Source organism: Sceloporus occidentalis, unplaced genomic scaffold, assembly GCF_023333645.1.
Source record: "Sceloporus occidentalis isolate IW3139 unplaced genomic scaffold, rSceOcc1.0.p SCAF_4, whole genome shotgun sequence".
Lineage (NCBI taxonomy): Eukaryota > Metazoa > Chordata > Lepidosauria > Squamata > Phrynosomatidae > Sceloporus > Sceloporus occidentalis.
This window is the reverse complement of record NW_028316984.1, coordinates 139,557,714-139,571,530: the sequence shown is the minus strand read 5'-3', so window position 1 is coordinate 139,571,530 and position 13,817 is coordinate 139,557,714. Positions and strand designations below refer to the sequence as shown.

The following is a 13,817-nucleotide window of genomic DNA, read 5'->3' as shown; positions in this document are numbered from 1 at the left end:
TTTAAGCATTGTAATATCTTAGGGTAGAAAGGCAGGGGAGCAGTCTACAGGCAGCCTGTGCACTACGCAGAGGATCTGTTCTGGGAGCCTTTGCATAATATGATTTTCATATATAATATGGAACTCTGGGGTGGGGCAAGGGAAGGGATGGGGGCTGCCATATGAATGTGCAACTGCTGCTTCATCTGTTGCAGGCACTCCTTGAGGCAGTGAGGGACCAGGCAGTTGGAGCAATTGGGTGAGGGGCTGGAGAGACAGACAGTCAGAGGCCAATGCCACTAGCACTCCTCTATACACCGACTGGACTTCCTTGACACTCAGGAAAATGCTGCAAGCTCCCTCCAGTGCTACTGCCATTGGGATGGCTTGCTGGGCCATTTGCGGGGCCATTGAAGCCTGCTCTCCTCCCTTGCCCAGTGTCTGTGCCAAAGGAGGTGATCTGAGGAGGAGGTTAGGCTGATGAGTGCATGGACAGCTCACCCAGCTCACCTGGATAGAGCCCAAGGAGGAGGAAAAGGACTGTCACTACCCCCTGGCTGGGTGAGGTGGGAAGAGTATGTGGGGCTCCCTATCAAGGCATGAAGGTGGCAGTAGGTATGCTTTGGGAGGTTAGTCTGGGGTGTCTGTCACTTATAGCTGGTGATCTTCACCAGTGTCTCCTCACTGCACTGGCTGAGCCACATCCTGACTGATGGGGTAGGCATGGGTGGGTGTGTTAGGTGGGGGCTTCAGTCCCTTGGTGCCTACTGTGGACTCTCTGCTTTGGTAGGGCAGTGGGGCTACTAGTGTTGACACAGCAGATCTGCTACTCCTAGACTCCCCATACCTCTCCCAGCTGGATTAAGTGGCTGCGCCTGACTTCATCTCCCAGATGTCTCCCTATGCAAATTCAATAGGGTCTGCCTCTTCAAATTCACCTGCTAGAAAGGAAGATGTCTCTTGATTTTGTCCTCCTTGTATGCACAATCATTAGAGGAAGTAGGCATTCACTGGAGTTTGGAGGTTACATTGAACCTTCCCGCTAAACTCTACCATGGAGGCAGGCTGCTGGCCCTGTTCAACACCAGACACTGCATGCCCACCACCACACACCCCGAGGCTACCATCACTTCCAGCCCTGGCCACCGTCCAGCAGAAGGTCATTTTTCTTTGATATAGCCAAGTTCTATGACTGTGCCAGGCATCACATGGCTGTGATATTCTGGTGCTGCTCTTCTTGTGGCACAGAAGGAAGGTCTTTGTGTGAACTACACAGGCCTACTGCAGTTGCTGTTACTGTTTTAAAAAAACAGAAGTCAGAAATCCTTCTCCAAATCTCTCTCTCTCTCTCTTCTGCTCACCCCTATAATAATGGAATAAATTATCTGTGATCCTCAACAACATATCATCTGTCTTTCTGAGGGAAGCATGAGGTGGGGGGCATTTTTGAATCACAGATGTTTTGTTTTGTTGTAGTGCAACAGAAACAATCCAGCCCTTTCCATACTTGCATGTGGTGGTGAGGTCATGTCTATCCTCTGTGTAATAGCTCTCAGCCACCTGCTCCTGGTGGGACAGGAACTTGGTCAGGTTGCTTGAATGTCATGAGATCTATCAGGGCCCCAGCCATTTCCACCTCCCTTCCTCTTTTGCATTTTACTCTTAAATGCAAGATTTCACAGACAGATAATTGCAGAGTAAAATATTGTTTTTGTTAATTGACATCAAGCCAGCTTTGATTATTATGGCAACTTACGAACGAGAGACCTTCAAGACATCCTGTTATTAACACCCTTGCTCAGGTCTTCCATACGCAGGGCTGTGCCTTCCTTGGTTGAGTCTATTCACCTATTATGCAGTCTTCCTCTTTCCCTACTGCTTCCCACCTTACCAAGCAGTATCTCTTTTTTCTAATATGCCAGGTTCTGTCATGATATGTCCAACACAAAATAGCTCAGTTTAGTTATTTTGGCATCTAGGGAAAGTTCAAGGCTCAATTTGTTCTTGGATCCATTTATCTTGTATGTAAAATATAAAATGAAAGGTATAGAAAAGAACACTGGGTGGCCCAGCAAAAAGACTGTTGGGTTAACTAAGTACAAGGAAAAATCATGTTGTGTGACAGGACTGACAGCAGCAGAACTTGAAAAAGTTACCTTTTTTGAAGTTCAACTTCCAGACTATGATATCCAGTATATTCACTGTTACTTGGAGTTGTGATCCCAAAAAGTAACTTTTCTAAGCTCTGGGTAGCAGGCTGTTTGGATGCAATCAGTCTACAACTGTGACTATTGCTGGCTATGTGTGTCACTGCCAGGTGCTATTCTCCACTGATAAGCTTGGTCTTCCCTTTTGACCCGCTTCACCTTAATTCCCAACAGAGTCTTGTATTCTTCCTTTTAGGTATGATAAAACTTTAACTAGACAGAATGTATTATCATTTCTATCAAAACAGCAAGAACCTTCCTTGATTGGGATGGGATACTGTTTGGTAAAGCACTGTATGCAAACAGCAAGGCAAACAAGATAATTGTGCAAATAACAAGAACAATGCTTTCTCTTCCACAGTTAGTGCTCATCTATAATCCTTTCTAAGTGCCTCCCTTCTGGTCTGTTCTATGAGGGTGTGTGTAAATTTAGTAACTATTTATCTGAGATTGAATCCACACCCATGGAGTGTGCAGCTCAAACATCAGTTGCAGAAGGGATAAAAGAAACAAAAGATAAGTGCAAGCACATGCAGTCACAAATACAGCCACAAATACAGCCAGAGTTTGATTAGAGGAAGGCTTTGGCATTTCAAAATATTACACATTTTGAGTGTGTTCTACAGTTTTTAAAAAAGCTGATAATTCTTAATAAAAAAAATACCTTGACAAAGGGCTTGTTTATTTGTATTTTACTATTCTGAGGTAACTTTCAAGAGATGGGAATTAAGGCTTTAGCAGAGGGGGGCCCAACAGGAGAGTGTGAATGGTTAACCAAAGGTTAACAAATCATCATTAAAATCATTTGTATAACTAAAGGCCAAAGGAAGGCATATAATGAATGTTTACTGAATCATTAGTAGAATCCCAACTTGCTCCAGTGGCTTGGAAGCAATGTGATGCACTCATTGCCTGGTAAAGTGCTGGGTGGTTGAAAAAGACAACTGTCCCATCCTTTGCAGAGCTTCAAAATTTTACTTTTGGGGGCATCTGGGTCCAGAATCCCTCAGCAAGCAAGGCAACTTCCATTACAATTCTCAGAATCCCTCAGCTAGCATGGCCAGTGGTTGGGGGATTCTGGGAGCTGACATCCCAAAAAGGAAAGTTTCCCAAACTCTAATCCTTTGCTGGATTTTCCTTGGCCAAACTCAAAGACCAAAAGCAGACACTCCTATTTAGTTGGCCCATGTGTTTAGCTGCTGCGAAGGTCCTTGTAACTTAACCTTCTGGTTTCAAAAATATAAAAGCAATTCCTTATCAGAAGTACAGTTCCTTCCTTTTTACCAGCACCCTCATGTTTAGCCTCACCTCCTTGTTACAGGCAGGAAATCAAAGTGACAAATTCTTTCCAACTCATGTTGATCTAGCATTTAACACATTGAAGGGAAAGAGAAAGGGAAAATATTCCTAGATTCAAGGATGCAGGAAAGCCTGACCTTGTGGATAACAAAGGGCAATAAAAAAGCAATTTTTCTGAAATTGCTGTCCCCACCCATTCACCTTACTTGAAATCTACCTACAGTACAGAAAAAAGAATCTTAAAAGTCTCTGGCTTGGTTCTCAGCCTTAACTATGTGATAGTAGAAGCAGCATGGTGTGTAGAGCCAGTGTGGTGTAGTGGTCTGAGAATTGGACTAGGGCTCCAGGAGATTAGGACTGAAATCTCTATTCAGCTATGGAGACCTATTGGGTGACTTTTGGCGCATCACACTCTGTGTGGCTCAAAGGAAGGCAATGGAATGCTTCCTCCCAAATCTTTACAAGAAGATCTGATAGGTTCACATTAGGTTTGCCATTGATTGGAAACAGCTTCAAGATCCACAAAAATAACAAAGACAAGTCACAGCATCTTAAGATGGCTTTGAAAGACAACTAAGATCAAATAAATGACTGGCCTTGTGCTCCTCCTGATGTGCCCTGAGTCTCATCAGATATTTAGAATTCTCAGCTGGAGAGCTTTAGTGCCTCAAACTACAGATCTCAGGATTCCATATAATGTTGCCATGGCAGTGAACGTGGAATATAGCACCATAACTGCATAGTGTGAAGGGTCTTGTTACCTTATGGCTTTGGCAACAAAAGTTAATGTCTTAGGAGAACATGTCAAACTTATTTTATATATTCATGTATAAGTATAGAAATTTTAGTTAAAATTGACCCAAAAACCTGTGTTGACTTATCCATGAGTCAATGTAACTACAGTCAGCCCTCCTTATCCACAGATTTTTTTATCCACGGATTCAAGCATCCACAGCTTGAAAATGCTTTAAAAAATACTGTATATAAATTCCAGAAACCAAACTTTGATTTTGCCATTTTATATATTTTCTATGCCAACATGTCAGGCTCGGCCAAATTGATCACCAACAATGGTCCGCCCTGGCCTCGCACCGGGAGGCATGGAGACGCACTATCCACGATGCTGCAGCCTTTTTTGAAAGCTCACGCTGAATGAGTCTCGAAGAGAAACAGCAACGCAGAAAGAACCGCAACCCGGAAACATCACCCAAGGAGACTTTCTGCTGTGCTTTCTGCAACCGGACCTGTTTAACCCGGATTGGCCTTTTTAGTCATCAACGCACTTGTACAAAGTGCGGGATGAGTCCTTCCTGAATCTTCGTTCGTGAAGAAAAGCCAGAGAGAGAAAGAGATATTGAATGGGACTTGAGCATCTATGGATTTTGTTATCCATAGCAGGGCAGTTGAAGATAAGGTGACTTGGAGATCTCTCGTTCATAGGGTCACCACAAGTTGAATCTGACTTGATGGCAATCAACAGTGTCCATGTCCCTCCCCAGTAGGTTTGACTGGCATCTGCACTGTTTTTAGCACTAGATTTTATTATTATTGTAGGCTTTTCAAATATTTCATATATTTATTATGTATCTTGTTTAATGTATTGATTAGTTACTTTTATATTTCACCTTTTCTCTGATGATTTCAAGATGGTATACATCCATCACATTATTCTGGTTTTATCCTCACAACAACCTCAGGAGGTAGGTTAGGCAGAGAGAGTGAATGACCCAGGATCACCCAGGAAATTAAATGAGGACTAGAAACTTGATCTACCAAGACCCAATTCAACACTCTAACCCAGTGGTCCCCAAACTCTGCTCATTAAAGGATTTTGGACTTCAGCTCCCAGAATCCCAGGGAGCTAAAGTCCAAAATCTCTTAAAGGGCACAGTTTGGGAACCATCGCCTAACCACTGGTTTGCTTTTACAGCTTTAGAATCATAGTTGGAGAGGAACTTGTAGGCCACTTAGTTAAAGCATAGATCAATGCAGAAAAGCCAAAGCATCCCCAGTATGTGCCTGTCCAGCCTCTGTTTAAATACTACTTCCAGAACAGGACAGAACAAAGCGAGATCAAGATGATGTGAGTAATCTGAGCTTATTAAACCCAGTCCTGCTGTCTGGAACCATAAGGAACAACCTATTTACCTTTTTCTATGAGACCACCAATTTGGATATTAGAACCGTGACCATGTAAAATTTCTAGCTCTGCTAATTCATCAGTTTTAGTGTTAACTGTATGATTTATTTGTAAAGCATTTATGCTGTGACTTTATGGAACACTAATGTTGTTGGTTGTTTGAAGAAGAGGTTTGCCTGTGTAAAATTAAGCTAGGCTGCCTTGCTAAATAAATAAATACAAATATAAGATATTTTATTTATTTACACTTCACCTCCCAGCCATGAGTAGTTAAACATAATTAAAAATAATTGTAAAAGTATCCTTTAGTGTTAAAACGCTTTTGATGTTGCGCAGCAAACATGTCAACGTTTGGCACCAGATTTTCCACCTTCGTGACTGTAGTCAGCAGCTTGTGAGCTGGAGAAACTCCTCTCCCTTTCTCAGTGAGCAAAGAGACACTGTCTACAACAGTGTCTCTCAGATGAGGCTTTTATTCTTAGAAGAAGTTCCACTGTCTACAACAATATAGACATCGACACCAACCACTATCCACACTAGTAACAGCCCTCTCTGGGGTGAAATGCTCATCATGAGGCCTACTAGGCCTTGCCTCTCCCTCTGGGGCCACAAAGGATCCAGCCTCCCACCTGAGGGACTCTCAGACTGGCAGCATCCTACAGGACTTTACAGCACTTGTTGACTATCTTTTTATGTCACTTCCTGTTTAAATGCCTAATCATTATGGCTCACAGTAACCCTTTAATGCCTGGTTACTATTAAAACCCACATTGTACATTTTCCTTGTGACTCTATATCCCAACATTCAGAGGGAATAAGGAAAAAGGTGTGTATAGATGAGGGGAAAGAAGAAGTGATACTAAACTCACTATACCTGTTCCATGTTTCTTCCTTGTATTTCAAGTTCCCCATACTGTAGTATCTGCTTGACTGCATTTTTCACTGTCTTTCTCTGGTAGCTGAGGAAATGTCAGCTTGGCTCAAGTCTATATTAATATTTAATAAGTTGCAATTGACAAGATATGAACATACCCAGTATTGTTCTGCTGCACCTCCTCCAAGTGTCTGGCACTAGCTGCCCTTTGCCAAGATACTTCGCTACTAACTGGCCATTCATCTCATATCATAGAAGCATGGGGGGCTCTGCATATTAAATGGGAAATGAAATGGTGTCACACCATTATAATACTTGAACCTTCTCATCTCTGTATCTACAGGGGATCTGTTCTGGACACACACACACCCCGATACCAAAATCCATGGATGCTCAAGCCTGCAGTGTCCCCAATGGCGGTGCATGAACATAGCCACGCCACCATTAAGGACAGCCCGTTGTGCATGCAGCTGCACTGCCACTGAAAACTATGGAACTTAATGGTGGCGTAGCTGCAGCACACGCTGCTACAGGACAATGGGGGCTGTTCCTAATGGTGGCACAGCCGCATGTACACGCTGCCATTGGGGACAACTCAGGCTTGCCATCTGTGGATACTTGACTCCATGGATGGATGGCATGTCTGCAGAAACTGAAGGCTGACTGTACACACTGCATTCCAAAACAGGACTAGCAGGAACCTTCCTATTTCTTTACATTTTTGAGAGAATCTAAACCAGCAAAAGAAAAAGAAAAGATCTTACAGATCCATAGCATATTATTGCAGAATGGAGCAGTTTATACTTAAATGGAAAATCGTTTAAACTGCTTGGTCCCCATTAGTACTAAACATGTTATTGTGCAATTTGGCCAGTTTGTTGTGCTTAATGTAAATACTCCACTGCCAAATATCAGAGAGTTGGAATAAATCATCTTGTTCTATAGTTCTCTTCACCTATGACTCTTCCCCAAAGGGAAAGGCCAACAATCTACTGTTTCTGTAGAGATGCAAGGAAAGTATTAAATTTTACTTGTTGCAGCCTCAAAAATCGAGGATTGCGGCGACCTCCCGGAGGGCTTTCTCTGTTGTCGCCCCCAGGCTCTGGAACGGCCTGCCGGATGAGATCTGTCAATTAACATCTTTGGACAGCTTCAAAAAGGCTGTCAAGACGGATCTCTTCAGGCAGGCCTTCCCAGACTGAAATATCCCGGCCTCAGGATCTCAGGATTTCCCCCCTCCTCAGTAATGTCTCCAAAGCCCCCTTTTCTTTAGAACTGAAGTTGCAGTGGTTTATTGGTTGGTATTATTTTGTTTAATTTATTGTTATTTTAACTAGTTATTGTGGTTTTAAATTAGATATGTTGTTTAATAACTTAAGGGGGGAGGGAAATATATTGTTTTTATGCTGTATGTTATTTTAATGTTGTAAACCGCCCGGATTGGTTCGCCACAGGGCGGTATATAAATTAAAAATTATTATATTATTATTATATAGGAAAGTATTAAATTTTACCTTCCTAGCCTTCTTTGACTACTTCCAAATTCCACAGCCTCCTTTCCCTGCATCTAAAAAGAGAGATGCAGGGAAGAAAGCGTGATCTTATTCCAAACTATTTTTCAATGGCAAACCATAAATGCTACATCCCAGGTGCTTGGTCATGTAGATAAGTAAATATAGTGCAAACAGAACTGTAAGCAATCCATCTGTCATTTCTGAATGAAAGTCATTTCCAAATTGCTCCTTTTCTTTGTGAAAACTTTTTAAAAAAATTTCAGTGGGAATCTACCTGGAAATGTTTGCAGCATATTTCACAATTCTCCCTTTATAGTCAATAGAGCAACTTAACCGTCCCTCACCAATATCCTGCCACTCTGCCTCCCTATTTGTTGTTGTTTATTTATTTAGGTATTTATATTCCGCCCTTCAGCCCTAATGGCTCTCAGGGCGGCTTACAATATTATTTTTAATCAGCCAGTTCCCTGCCCTCAGGCTTACAATCTAAAAGACACGAAACCAAAGGAGAAGGGAATGATTGTTTCCGACTTACAGCAACCCTAAGGCGACTCTATCATAGCGTTTTCTTGGCAAGTTTCTTCAGAGGTAACCACCCTCTTTCCCTTTCTTGTTACTTTTTCATCTTTGAACATAGATCAGTAAGTCTGGCAACTGTATTGCAGGGATGTGGTGGCTTAGTGGTTAAGATGCCAAGTTTGATGATTGGAAGATCAGAAGGTTGGTTGTTCAAGGCCTGGGTGCTGCATGATGGGGTGAGCTTCTGTCACTAGTCCCAGATTCTGCCAGCCTAGCAGTTAGAAAGCATGCTAATGCAAGTAGATAAATAGGTACCATTTTGGTGGGAAGGTAACATAATTCAGTGCAGTTATGCTGCCACATGACTACCAGATTCATCTTCAGACAACGAAGATGAGCACTGTCCCCTACAGTCAGTTATGACTAGACATTCATGTCAAGGGCCTACCTTTACCTTTACCTTTATTGCAGCAACATGACTCTTTAATTAATTAATTGATTAATAACAAATAGAATGGAGCAATTGCATCATCACAGCTTTTTTTTTTAAAAAAAATTGTACCATTGCATACTTCAAAAAACTAAATGAGTCTGTTCATATCCAGACAGCTCCCTTTTTTAAAAAACAAAACAAAATGAATGCTGTGGTAGCACTGTGGCAGGTTGTTTGGTTTTTTTTAAAAAGCTTTTTACCACTTTACATCAGGAAACCAAGTGGATCTTTGTTGCTCAATGCAAGCTTCGCTCTAGGGCCACAATAAACTACAATCCCCAGAATTCCATAGCCTTGAGCCATAGCAGTTAAAGCGGTGTCAAACTGGATTATTTCTGCAGTATGGATGCAGTCACTGTTCCACTGTAAATGCCTTATGTTAAAGGACCCAGGTTTCACTGAATTCAGTTGATTTTACTCTCAAGCAAATCTGTATAGATCACATGGAACAAAGAATCCGGCTTTTTGTCCTAGGAAAGGGAGAAGCCTGCAGTATAGAGGTATATGGCCTTCCATTTTTGTTTATATAAAAATCTTCCATGAATACTTACTGTGACAGCAACTTCCAATATGACTTGTTCATACAAACTGATGGAGATCAACAAAATGTATTTTTTACTAATTTATTAAAAAGCAGATTATTGACTTACTCCTTGTACCAGATTTCTTGCCTGCATGGCAAGGGCCAAGCTAAATTTGTAATGTCTACAGTCTGGTGCAACTCAAAATTTGTTGTGTGCCTTCAAGTAATTTCCAATTTATGGTGAGCCTAAGGGTGACCCTATCATGGGTTTTGGGGATCTGGACTCACCCTAGGTCACCCAGTGTGGGTATCCATGGCCAAGCGGGAGATTCAAACCACTGTACCACACTGGCTCCTTAGACAAGAATTGGTTTTGCAGGCCCATCATACCACTCATTCTGCAACCTGTAACTACCATCAGGGAAAGAATGGAACCCCAGTGATGACTTTGGAAGTCAATGGTAATAAAGAACAGATGTGGGCAACTAAGGACAACAAAGTGAAATTTATTCCTATCACTTTTCTCTCTGCAGCCTTCCATGCCAAGTTAAAATTTATTCCCAATGATTTCCTCACCCCACAGAACTGATTTTTTGACAGGGGGTTGCTGTGGTAGGAACTGCTCCCTAATTTCGCTGGATACTGCTGTTTTCAAAGCAGAGGTCCATGGATGGATGGTGTCCTGTAATATAATACAAAGATACATCAGTAGCAGACAGCATCCTTATTACTAATAGAGAGCTCAAAGGATTAGCATGGTTAAGTGCAAGTGTCCAACTCTGCTCTTAAGTTCTCTATAGGAGCAGTGAGTACTTTCTGTAGAATGAATGAATGACCTTTTGGTTCTATAAAACGAATAAAATGGCAATTATCCAGTTGTGAGATTTCATGAGGTAGCTCAAGAGGATCATTGAAATGCTTCCATGTCCTCACTGTGTTGGAAGATTTTTTCATTCTCTTTCCTCCTCCTTAGATAAATAGGGATTTCCTGCATTCAACCCCCCTCTCCTCTCATTCAAGCTAACCATGTGACTTAGGTCACTCACCCTTTTGGGACTCACACTAAAAGATTTTCTCCTGACCTGTTGGGTCCTCTATCTTTCTCCTCCATCAAGTTTCTTTGGAAAGATAGTGAGATAAATATTTCTTTGTAATCTGAACTATTCACTAGATAGATTAGGATATACCCTCTATGTATATATGGATTCAAACCATTAGTGAACTTTTGTTTGAACTAGAAGCTACTTGTGTTGTTTTTGGAGTCAGTCTCAGTTCTTAGGGAAACATAGGCCTGTTACAGACAGCCAAAATAAAGCTGCTTCAAATCACAGTGGAGGTATGGTGTTTCAATGATGCATGCATCCTAAGAGTCCAGAAGTCGCACCAGAGCCACACTCCAGCCCTAAGGACTGGAGCGTGGCTTTGGTGTGGCTTCTGGACTCTTAGGACGCATGCATCATTGAAACACCATACCTCCACTGTGACTCGAAGCAGCTTTATTTTGGCTGTCTGTAACAGGCCATAGTTAGACAAAGGCACATTTCTGCTATTCTTCTAATTTAAAGCTAGACCCTAATAGGCTTGGCTTTGACATTTTTGATGGTTCAATATTTTTGTTTCCTTACTAAAGGCTCAAGCCTTGGGAAACTTAAATTACCCTACAAAAAGATCAAACACACAAAAGCAATTCATTTCAAAAGATCTTTTTTAATTTAGAAATGCAGTTATATACATAGAACAATTGAAATTAAATTAAACTTTGTACAAATATTAAAATACTATCTTCACACCCACTGCAATGTACAGGATACCAGAAAAATATATATATATAAAATAAAGCAAAATAAAACTGATTGACATCCTGCACAGCATTAATTATGGTATTTCAAAATCCCACATATATACGAGTACCATTCTGCAAATAAATTTCATAGTGGTGCAACTTAGATTATGAACAAATAAAAAGCATCGAAGGCAACCAGGTTCTCCCCATGCATTTGCATCCTCAACTTACTGCAGCCTGCCTGCTGGGTAACAGAGAGCATGTATATATTGAGTCTGAAAAGATGTTTGGTCTGAACTGCGTGGCTTCCATGCAAAAGCAAACCTAACAGTGAAATCTCCAGCAGAAAACAAGACAGCCATTCTCACTGGCTCACCTACTGGAGAAAAGCAAAAACCTGTATTCAACACACAAACATCTCCTCTGGTAAAAGCACTAGAATCTTAATAAAGTGACAGAGGTGGTCAAGTTCAAAAGCAATCAAAGAAATATGTCAGAAACAAACCAGACATGAAGGACAGAGGCATTTAAAACAAGAAATTCATAAAACAACACACTATACAAATAATGTCAATTAAAGAATTCATACAGAAAAAAGCATACTCTGCCTCTTGTATACGTGTGTACACTATGGTACTATGAAAGCACTAATAAAGGAAACTGAAAATCGTTTCACACTTTTAACAAGGCAGCAGCCTCTGTGTGTACATTAGTGCTTGCTGTGAATGCAATGAACACTGTTGAAGTGTGAAGGAAATATGTGTCTCTCTGCTCAGGGACATGGACTATATAACCTCTGGCAACTGTTGCTGACCAAAGAACACTGGCATATGTCACAATATGCCAGTGGTCACTACCAACAAAGACATCTGCCATGCAAGGGGTAAATTTCCTTTGATTTGTGGCTGATCTTTGAGGTTTCTGAATATGAGAGTTCTTTTGGCATATATTGTATTTGAAAACTTCAGCAAAGTTGCAATATAATATATCCAATAGGAAGTAACTGCTTTGAAAGAAGTCCCAATTCCAGCTCAACACACATGCAGCAAAATTACGACAAATTCCTTGGTTGTAGTCACTCTTCCTCACAAGAATCAAGATACAACATCACATACATCACTTGTGTAAGTTCTGTTTACTCTAGCACAAACAACATGAGCATCTTTGGTTTTGGAAACTTTCTGCATGAAAAATAGTAATTTTAATTACTTTGTTCAGTGTGGTATTTAGTCATGTATTAGTACACCTGACATTAGTAAATACCAGTGGTGGTAATAACATAAAAATTGGTCACTGTAGTGCCTGGTGTCTGAAAGTAAAATATCTCTCATCAAGAAAATTGTAAAAATTAACAGTGGAGTGTATAAGAAATGTTTTCAAGTTTTCTATCTGGCAGCCCTTATCTTATATCCAGTGTTTGAAAGTTGCTTCTCAAATAAACATTTTGTATAAGGGAGCAGACCTACCTCTCTCTCATCAAGTGAGTAGTAGTGGTGAGTGATGGGCAGGGATTAAAATAGGCCATATAGTTATTACAAGTAAAGAGAAGTTAGACATGGTAGTATATCATCCCAAAACTTTCCAGTCTGAAAAATATGTTGTGGGAAATGATCCTACAAGGAAGGCTATTTAACACATGCTGTCTGCCCTTTGAACATCTAGCATTGTTCAGCTCCTCTTTTGTCCACAGTACTGCATGTTTGTTCCAGTCTTTAAAGATGTACTTTGAACCCTACTATATTCACATCATAAAAAGGACAGTGAAATTTTTAAAATGCAAAACCAAAACAAATCTGTCTCAACAGACTTCTTACTCTCTACCCTCTCCTAACTTACCTTACATGAAAGTAAACGTCAATGCTAAGGACTTGACTAAAAGAGAATATGGTAAAGCAGGTTGTTCTGAATAGCAGGGGCTCTCAAATTTCAGATTTAACTGAAAGAGAGGGACACTCACACCTCCTGCAATGTGCCAAAGCACCTCTGGTCATTAGTAATTACTCCATCATGTCCCAAACAGATTATTTCTTGTTCTCTTCTGAAATACTCTGGAGTTAGTGGCAGCAACTGTTTTAAAATACACTGATTCTGTATTAGTTGTAAAGAAAGGATAAAAATGAGATGCACAACATTCACAGGTAAATCCTGTGAAGAATTTGCTGGCCATTCCCCCTAGCTCACATTTGTTCTTGAGGTCATACCGATTTTTATGTTTTGCTTCATTATGTGATTTGTTATTGTATTTCTCATATAAAACAGTAAGACCAATTTCAGGAAAAGAAGGTGCAAACAGCACTCTTTGCCAAGTGATAGCTTACCAGTGTGTGCACCTAACCAGTAAGTAAATGATCACCTGCATCCATAAATTGGGGGGGGGGGGGGGATATGCAGGGATCCCATGATAAACACCAGACATCTTCACTCATTCCTCTCTCATTCTCTCTGTATATGTGTGTGTTTCTCAAAGATTGGAAAGAGCTCAGCCA

The 13,817-nt window shown here is 40.9% G+C and overlaps 1 protein-coding gene across 1 annotated transcript in view; it reads right to left on the bottom strand.

The window, feature by feature from the left end:
• Positions 1-10,040: 10,040 nt before the first annotated feature.
• The window catches only part of SUSD6 (sushi domain containing 6), a 90,788-nt gene continuing 87,011 nt past the window's right edge, over positions 10,041-13,817 (bottom strand). Inside the window, exon 7 of the transcript XR_016280955.1 lies at positions 10,041-10,230. The gene's annotated coding sequence lies outside the window, so the exon portion shown is untranslated. The remainder of the gene's footprint in view (positions 10,231-13,817) is intronic.